The sequence below is a fragment of the Entelurus aequoreus genome, linkage group LG13 (assembly GCF_033978785.1).
Source record: "Entelurus aequoreus isolate RoL-2023_Sb linkage group LG13, RoL_Eaeq_v1.1, whole genome shotgun sequence".
In the NCBI taxonomy this organism is placed as follows: Eukaryota; Metazoa; Chordata; class Actinopteri; order Syngnathiformes; family Syngnathidae; genus Entelurus; species Entelurus aequoreus.
Genome location: NC_084743.1, coordinates 44,107,537 through 44,116,692, shown reverse-complemented (window position 1 = coordinate 44,116,692; position 9,156 = coordinate 44,107,537). Strand labels below are relative to the sequence as shown.

Genomic DNA, 9,156 nt, shown 5'->3' with positions numbered 1-9,156 from the left:
AGAAGAAAATGTGATTTCCATCATTACTGCATTATCTTCTATATGTCCAGATAATATGTCAGCAGTAGAAAAAGAAAGTCTCTTAGAAAGCCAAAATAAATTAGACAAAATGTATCAATCGAAAGCAGAAGGATTGATTGATTGAGACTTTTATTAGTAGATTGCACAGTACAGTACATATTCCGTACAATTGACCACTAAATGTTAACACCCAAATAAGTTTTTCAACTTGTTTAAGTCGGGGTCCACGGTAATCAATTAAAGGAGCCTTTGTAAGATCTAGAAAACAATGGTTGGAGGAAGGTGAACAAAATTCTGCATATTTCTTATGTTTAGAAAAATCACAGGCTCAAAACAACACTATTGATCAACTGAAAATAAACGATTTGCTTTGCAATGATGCAAAACAGATTGCAAATTATTGTTCTCAATTTTACAAAAAATTATACAATAGTCAATACTGTGAAAGTGATGCTGTTTCGTTTATGGATGCCTTAACTGAAACTAAATCAATCAGTACAGCTGACCAAGTATTCTGTGACCGTCCAATCTGTCTCAAGGAAGTAGTGGAATCCATTAATAGTTTAAAAAAATAACAAATCTCCTGGAGTGGATGGTATTACATCTGAATTCTATAAAATATTTTCAGAAGAGCTAGCTCCCTTCTTACTAGAAGTGCTTTGTGAAAGTATTGATACAGGTGCCCTTCCTCCAACTTTAACACAAGGCCTCATTACCCTTATACCCAAACCAAACAAAGATGTACTAATCATTGATAATTGGCGTCCAATTAGCCTTCTAAACAATGACTATAAGATTGTAGCTATTATTTTTGCTAAACGTTTAAAATTGGTTCTGAATGACATAATTGATGAGACACAGTCAGGATTATGAGAGGGAGGCACATATCGAACAATATCAGGCTTGTACTTGACATACTGGATTACCCAGAGGTCATTAATGATGAAGGCTTCCTTCTTTTCTTGGACTTCTACAAAGCTTTTGACTCGATCGAACATTAATTTATCTTCAAGACACTTGACAAATTTGGCTTCGGAAATTTTTTCCGCAAAACAATCAAGACTTTGTACTGCAATGGTAATAGCTTGATAAAGCTAAAATTATGGCACATCTCCAAGGTTCGAATTAAAACCTGGGATTCGGCAAGGATGGTGGGTAAAGTGTCTTGCCCAAGGACACAACGGCAGTGACTAGGATGGCGGAAGCGGGGTTTGAACCTGGAACCCTCAAGTTGCTGGCACGGCCACTCTACCAACCGAGCTAGGACATTGATGTTACCTGCACCTTATGTAACATGCATCCAGAGACTGCTTACCACCTGTTTTTTGGACTTGTGAAAGCACTTGATCACTATGGCAGGGCATCTATCACTTCATCCTGGACAATATTCATGACACATTTGTGCTTTGTTTTAAAGATGTGCTATTTGGATTTACACTGTATGAAAACACATTTGAAAAGAAATTTTACCATTGCAACCTCATTATACTATTGGCTAAGTTTTATATTCATAAATGTAAGTTTCTCAATACCCGACCTGTTTTTTGTGCCTTTAAAAAAGAATTAGAACTCTACTTTAAGACACTCTCTACCTCTAACAACCAAAAAGCTGTGAAAACTATGATGCTGTGTTCCAAATTTAAAATATTTACTGAAATTGTGTGAGCCTATGGCTTTGCACTTTGTTATATATATATATATATATATATATATATATATATATATATATATATATATATATATATATATATATATATATATATATATATATATATATATATATATATATATATATATTTTATTTTTTTTGCATTACTTTGAGTTTACAACCCCCTGGCGCTGTTTAGTACTGTTTTTGTACTTATTTTGATTATTATTTCTAAACTATTTGTAAATGTTGCAATTTATAAATAAAGGTTTATAAAATAAAATAAAAAATAAAAAAAATAAAAACTATGACTACATGTCCCAAAATAAATTGGAATATCTGGTCTACGTTATCAATTACTTAAGTCTACGTATAAAACATTTCCTGTTTCTCATTTACTATTAAAAAAAATCGTTAACAGTACATAGTTGTCTATAAGAGAGAGAATATTCCCATGATTGTATGCATCGGTTTAGTTCAGTGTTCTCAGTTTGGAACATTTGTTTGAGTTTGCTAATTTGCTATCTCTCCTGGGATCGACAATGTCCACTTCAATAATTGGATGGCAAACGTTTTTACTTTTAAAATCCATATGTGCTTCTTCCTACTCCTTTTCGAACATGATGTAAAGATAAATGAACATATGTAGATTATATGATGTATCATATTGTATCTGTATGTTCAAAATACGTTTAAACCATAACAAACACAACCTGAACTAAACACAGTAACACTACTCTGTTCTGAAGTATTTAGGGTTGTTTCAAAATTGTATAGCATATTTCAAACTGTACTTTAAAACATTAGTAGGATTGTCTATAAAAGTCCATATGCACATCACTAAAATTGCGCTGGTATAGCTCAGTGGTTACTTCGACTAGTATCAATTCTTTCAGAATTCGCAACTTCTCTCTCCCATTCCGGGATCAAACCACGGGCGATGTCCAGTGTTTTTTTTTATTCAGAAAGTTTTGTTTTTTTCAAATATTTGGATGGCAAATGTTTGTTGATTATTTCTTTGTTTCTTCCATTGCACAAAGAGAGCACGTCAAATTCCTCGTGAGCCACAAGACATTAAAGCCTTTACATAAAGGTGATTCAGCAGTGACTCCTACCGGTTGATATATGAACTACATCAATGTCCACCTTTACTTGTCAGACAAGGGCGGGTGAGGGCCGACATCCGGGCAACTGAGCTACATACGGGTTCTTCGAGCCATAGCAACCAGACTGGCGTTGAAAACAAACCGTTGCCATTACTCTTTAACCTGTCGACCTACGCTGGTTAAACCCGTCATCCTGCCTCCAAAATGCCGAAAAACTGTGTTGTTTTTGGTTGTGCTAACCACAACTGGAAACAGGGAAAACAAAGGTTGTATTTTGTTCTGCCAAAGCGTGATAAAAGCCCACAGAGACGAGACAAATGGCTTGCAGCCGAAGTCGGGGCCGGTGGCAACAAGAGCCGCCTCACGCTGTCTATGTCGGTGGCGGTCGAGTTCCGCGACTACTTGGGGGACTTCATCGAACACTACGACCAGTTGGGTCCCAACAACCCGGGCATGGTGCAGGATGAGCCGCGGCGGGCCCTGAAAAGCGAGTTCCTAGTGCGGGAGAATCGGAAGTACTACAAGGACCTGAAAGAGAACCAGCGGGGACGGTTCTTGAGGATCCGGCAGACCGTGAACAGGGGGCCCGGCTTGGGGTCAGACCATCGCGCTCCCGGCGCAGGGACTTATCGAGTTCCGCGACGCTTTGGCCAAACTTATTGACGATTACGGCGTGGACGAGGAGCCCGCGGAGCTGCCGGAGGGCTCGTCGATGACTGTGGACAACAAGCGCTTCTTCTTCGACGTGGGCTCCAACAAGTACGGCGTGTTCACACAAAGTTGTTGATAACTTCCGCGTCTCTTTCTTAGTAGCGCGCAGGCTAAGCTAACTAGCAAGCTAAGCTAACTAGCAAGCTAAGCTAAGCCTGAGAAGCTTTAAAGTTCACTGAGACGAGTCTGACGCAAATAATACATTTTCGTTTTTTCACACGATATGCGAATAAGTAAAAATGCGTAAATGAAGGATTTAGCGCCGACTTCCAAGCCACAACGCTCGTTAAATGCTTTTTCTGTCAATGCTGTGTTCGCTGTGAGCTGGTTTGTTTTCAACGAATTCCCGGTTGCTAGGGGATTGGTAGGCGAAAGTGACGTAGGTCCGCCCTCACCCATAGGATACTGCACTAAAGCTGTTGATGATTTGATACCACGTAAGGTGAGGTTAGCTTCGGTTTAGCGACTTTATTACCTTATGGAAACTTGTTTTGCAGCCAGCAAGATCAGGACATCCATTTGTACAGGAAACAGGGCCAAACATTTGGGGAATGTACAGTAATACAGACACTATCAAAAAGTGTTTCTGCATCGATGAAGTAAAAATAATACAAATTAATATTTATTTTGTTTGTATATTCATCTACTAAAGAGCGTATGTTAACTATTGCAATAAATATACTTTTATTTACTGTACTTTTTGAGACCTCTGACGTCATACAGCTGCGTAGTTATAAGAACCAGTTGAAGGCGTGTTTGTTACACTGGTTTAGCTCAGTGGTTACTTCCTGCATCAACGCTGTCTGACTCTGAACAAAGATCAGGCCACGGGCGCCGTCCAGTGTTTTGCATTTCGTTATATTAAGCTTTTTTTTTTTTTTTTTTTTACACAATTCAGTCATTATTGTGCATTTGATAAAAACGTATAGTAGGAATATACTGTAGACAAACCAGAAACCAGCTGTTGTCTCTGACAGAAAACATAATTTAAGTTAATTGTATCTCTGATTAAACCAATTAGTTTGATCTATGGCTGCACGGTAGCCTTAACTTTAAAATATATATATATATATATGAGGAATTTGTGGGAATCTGAAGTTCTGTTCCATTCATTACTGAGTCAACAGTAAATTATATAAATGGCATCATTAATAGATATTAAAGATACCAGAGCATTGTCGGTACCAAATTAATACCAGCGCGTCAAGATCATCATTTTTCTGTATGTTTATTTTCACAAACATCTGAGTAGGGTTTGAGTTTCTGTGCACACTCTTCAAATATATTGTAAATAAAATTATTAATTTATTATTGTCAAAGGATTTGTCTTTTTGCTTTTGTGTAGTTATTTTGTACTGCTGACTTTATTTTGCCCAAACAATAACAAATAATTGTGTTGTATTGATATTGTTAGATGTTTCATATTGTTGTATTAAATTTTGATCACAAATATGTATAGTGATACAAATAAGAAGTATTGGTATCTGTAATACTGGCCCTGCATTCATGGCCCTAACAACCAGTATTAAAAAAAACAAAAACGTAAAGCCTTGTCAAGCTAATTACTGTCGATACTAGTCATGATTAGTTAACTTTTAATGCTAATGAATATCGGCTCCAAATATCGGACATGTGCCTCTTTGACTACTAATAATTGGTCTCGGTATCGGCCAGGAAATAAAAATGTATCTGTTGATTTCTACTTGTCTGCCGATGTCTACAGTTGTTTGGCCCCGCTATGGACTGGATTCTCACACTATTAGGGGGTGTGTGTAGGGGACCACATTTGCGGTCCCCTCTAAGTTTTCTCATTGTGTCCCATTGGGTTGAGTTTTTTCTTAACCTGATGTGGGATCTGATGTCATTGTGGCTTGTGCAGCCCTTTGAGACACTCATGATGTAATAAACTTTGATTGATTGATACTTTGTATGTGCCTTATTACTCATTCCATACCCTGCAGGATTTCAGTCCGGTCCTCTAGAGATGGTGCAATTAGTGCTTCATTTCATCTCGCAAGGTTTTACAACCTTTTGTACACTTCATTATATAGCACCTTTACAAGTCATTTTGTGTTTTTTATTTTTCATTTTCATATATGGAAAAAAAAAACACTTCACTTCTGAAACAATCTTTAGAAATATGAAGAGAAAACAACTTAGTACTGTATACCCATTTACAAGTTAATGACATTTGATTGACGTGTACATTGTAATAACGGCTTCAAAACAGGACTCTGGCACAATATAGTCAAAGCACAGGATACACCACAATCGTATCTAGTGAAGTCATGTCCTCGCCTTTAAATGGACCACACCAAGTACACAAAATGTGTAGTTGGAGTGGAAACACCCAACAACTTGCTCGACGTCCATCATGACGTGAGATAGCTGCCTTGTTTCTCCACATCCTTTGTATTGAGTTGGCTGCACCACCTGTTAAATGCAGAACTTTTCAGTGTGACAGCTAGTAGGACAACACTTTCTTTTATGTCCAATTTCCCATCAGCCTATGCTGTCTTCAGTCTTCAAGCCACAGGTTTCAGTGATCTGCTTATCAGCTCTTCCTTTCACTTTCTATTCTCCTCCTGCAAGCAGGTCATGTTGTCCATTGTGTCACCATCATCTTCCTGACAGGTCTGCTGCTCCATCTGATGATTCTGCTATCATGGCAGCTGCATATGTAGTGTTGTTTGATAAGAATAAGAGCAATAATGATGTTTTATTTTATTTATATTATTGTTGAACACAAAAAAATCATGCTTTAAAAAATCATTAAAAAAAAGACAAGTATGATTTTGAGAATAGAATAGAATAGAATAGAATAGAATAGAAAGTACTTTATTGATCCCTGGGGGAAATTCAGCACCACAGTTCGCTCACAATAGACAATAATAAATATAAATAAATAAATAATATAATATAATATATACATAAAATACATATATTGTACATATACTCTACATTTAAGTGCAGTCAAGAAGGAACATATGCATTATGCAGTCTGATGGCTGTCGGTATGAAGGACCTCCTGTGTCGTTCCGTGTTGCATTTTGGGAGTCTGAGCCTTCCACTGAACGTACTCATTCTCTCTGCAAGGTCCGAGTGTAGTGGGTGGGAGGTGTTGTCCATAATGGCTAGGAGTTTTGCTAGACTTCTCCTCTCTGACACCACCGCCAGAGAGTCTAGCTCCACTCCCACCACGTTACTGGCCTTCTCTACCAACTTGTCCAGTCCGTTTGCGTCCCTCGCTCTCAGCCCGCTGCCCCAGCAGGCCACGGCGTACAAGAAGGCACCCGCCACCACCGACTCGTAGAACATCTTCAACATCTTTGTGGAGACGTTGAAGGATCCTAGCCTTCTGAGGAAGTAGAGGCGGCTCTGTCCCTTCTTGTAGATTGCCTCAGCGTGTTTTGACCCATTCAGCTTGTTGTCCATGTGTACATCGAGGTATTTATAATCCTCAACCATGTCCACATCGACCCCCCTGATGGAAACAGGGGTCGCCGGAGAACTCCTCCTCCTTCCCAGGTCCACAACCAGCTCCTTGGTCTTCCTCACATTAAGCTGGAGGTGGTTCTTTCCACACCATGTGACAAAGTCCTCCACCAGTGCCCTGTACTCCTCATCATCACCATCCTCAACACACCCCACTATCGCAAAGTCATCAGAAAACTTCTGAAGGTGGCAGGACTCTGAGTGATAATGGAAATCGGTGGTGTAGATGGTGAAGAGGAAGTGGGAGAAGACTGTGCCCTGCGGGGCCCCGGTGTTGCTGACCAGCCTGTCAGACACACAGTCCTGTGTAGCATAAACAAAAAAGCATGACTTGAAAATAGGAATCAATGATGGAGGAAATAATAAGCAACACATATACTTGAGTCATTGTTGTCAGGGCTGTTGGTTCATTCTCTAGTCCTACATATGCCATTATTTTGCATGTGCAAGCTTGTTGTGGTCTCTTCATCCTCACATGTAACCGTATAAACCTCTGTGTTTGCATCTCTATCTATCTATCTAGTATTTCATAAGCTAGTTCGCCTGTAAATGCAAAGAACCTAACATAAATTCAAAGTTACGTGCAACTGCTCATTCAATTACTCATATTTAAGTGTGTAGTGGTTAACCTGTGTCTAGTTGTGCTACCAGCACAACTAGTTAATTAATTAGTTAATTAATTCAGGGCTGGCAAGTTTCAGGAAATGACCAGAGGGAAACTTTCGTGTCATGATGCGTTCACATTTTTTGGGGGCCTTTTTTAACATTGATTTGGCCTGTTTTAAAGTACCAGTAAAGTAGAAAAACAAGTCGCCTCTTTATTTAAGCTATTTATGACACTGAAAGACTTACAAAGTTTGCGAGTAAACAGATATTATCAAAATAGTATTGATCTCACAGAGATTCCCGAGCCATTTTGAAAGATAATGAGCTAGCCAGACATGTCATTGCGTGATGTAGAGGTAGGAACCGCATATCCCTTCATCACAAACAACAATGCAAATCATGCAGACTTTGTGAGAGCCAACAACGCTTACTTTGGGAAGAATTTTGATCCATAAACTCATGATGTCGATCCTAAATATAAGGAGGATGAGCTACACGTTTTAGAAGCTCTGCTAAACAGATCCAGATTTAGTGAAACACTAAGCATCATCTAGCAGTATTGCTAAGTGCCAAACAAGGAATACGGAATCAGAATCAGAAATACTTTATTAATCCCCGAGGGGAAATTAAAATTTTCAGCACAAACCCATTAAAGGTCAGACAAACATTACAGGGAGACAGAACAGGATCGCTGATGGGTCTGCCAACTTCCGGCGCCCCTTACAAAAAAGGTGAGATACAGGTAAACAATGGGGGGTGATAAACAATGGGGGGGTGGGGGCAACTACAAACTACAAACATAATAAAACGATACCTTACTGTACAATGTCTGCTCTTACTGCGATGAGGACTGATAAGATGTCCATATCTTTCCATTTACAGTATATGACGAATTAATAATGCACACGAAAGGTTAACAAGAAAAAGTCTCTCTGCAAACACTGTCTTCGGTTGCGTGTGTTTGTCTCCATCTATGTGTATTAACTGAATGTCACAGATGAACAACTTCTACATTTATGGCTAAATGCTCCTATTATCCTTATGGGAGGTATGATCTATAATCCAGAACAACTTTGCCGAGTCGCGATGATGCGGGAGCAGCAGGACATCGCGGCCATCTCACAGTACACCAGCAGAAGGGTAGGGATGTGCGTATCGATCCTGTGGTATCGATATATCGATACTCACACGCTACTCATTTGGCATCACTTTTCTGAAAAAAGTATCGATATAAACCAAAAAAGGGCGTGTGGGGGGTGCAAGCATCACTTTCAGATGTTTTTGATTACTTACTTAACTTACTATGTGCTGGGACACCCCTGTACCTGGCAGAGTATAGAGCTGGCCCAGTCACGTCACAGGAGACAGCGAATGAGCGTCGTCAACGTGCAACACAAACACAGCCAGCCGACAGCGTTGTTACTTTTCCTGAACAGCAATCTGAGACTTCAGTAAAGTGTGACGTGTGACGACATATCTCGAGTACACTAAAGGTGTGATGGTGTCAGACATTTTTGTAGATAATTTTTCCAAGTTCATTTTCTCAGGGAACTGTCTTTCGTATGCAGG

The 9,156-nt window shown here is 39.2% G+C and overlaps 1 pseudogene; it reads left to right on the top strand.

Moving 5' to 3' along the window:
• The first annotated feature begins 2,944 nt into the window (after positions 1-2,944).
• Positions 2,945-4,211, top strand: LOC133663865 (transcriptional activator protein Pur-alpha-like; annotated as a pseudogene).
• The last annotated feature ends 4,945 nt before the right edge of the window (positions 4,212-9,156 follow it).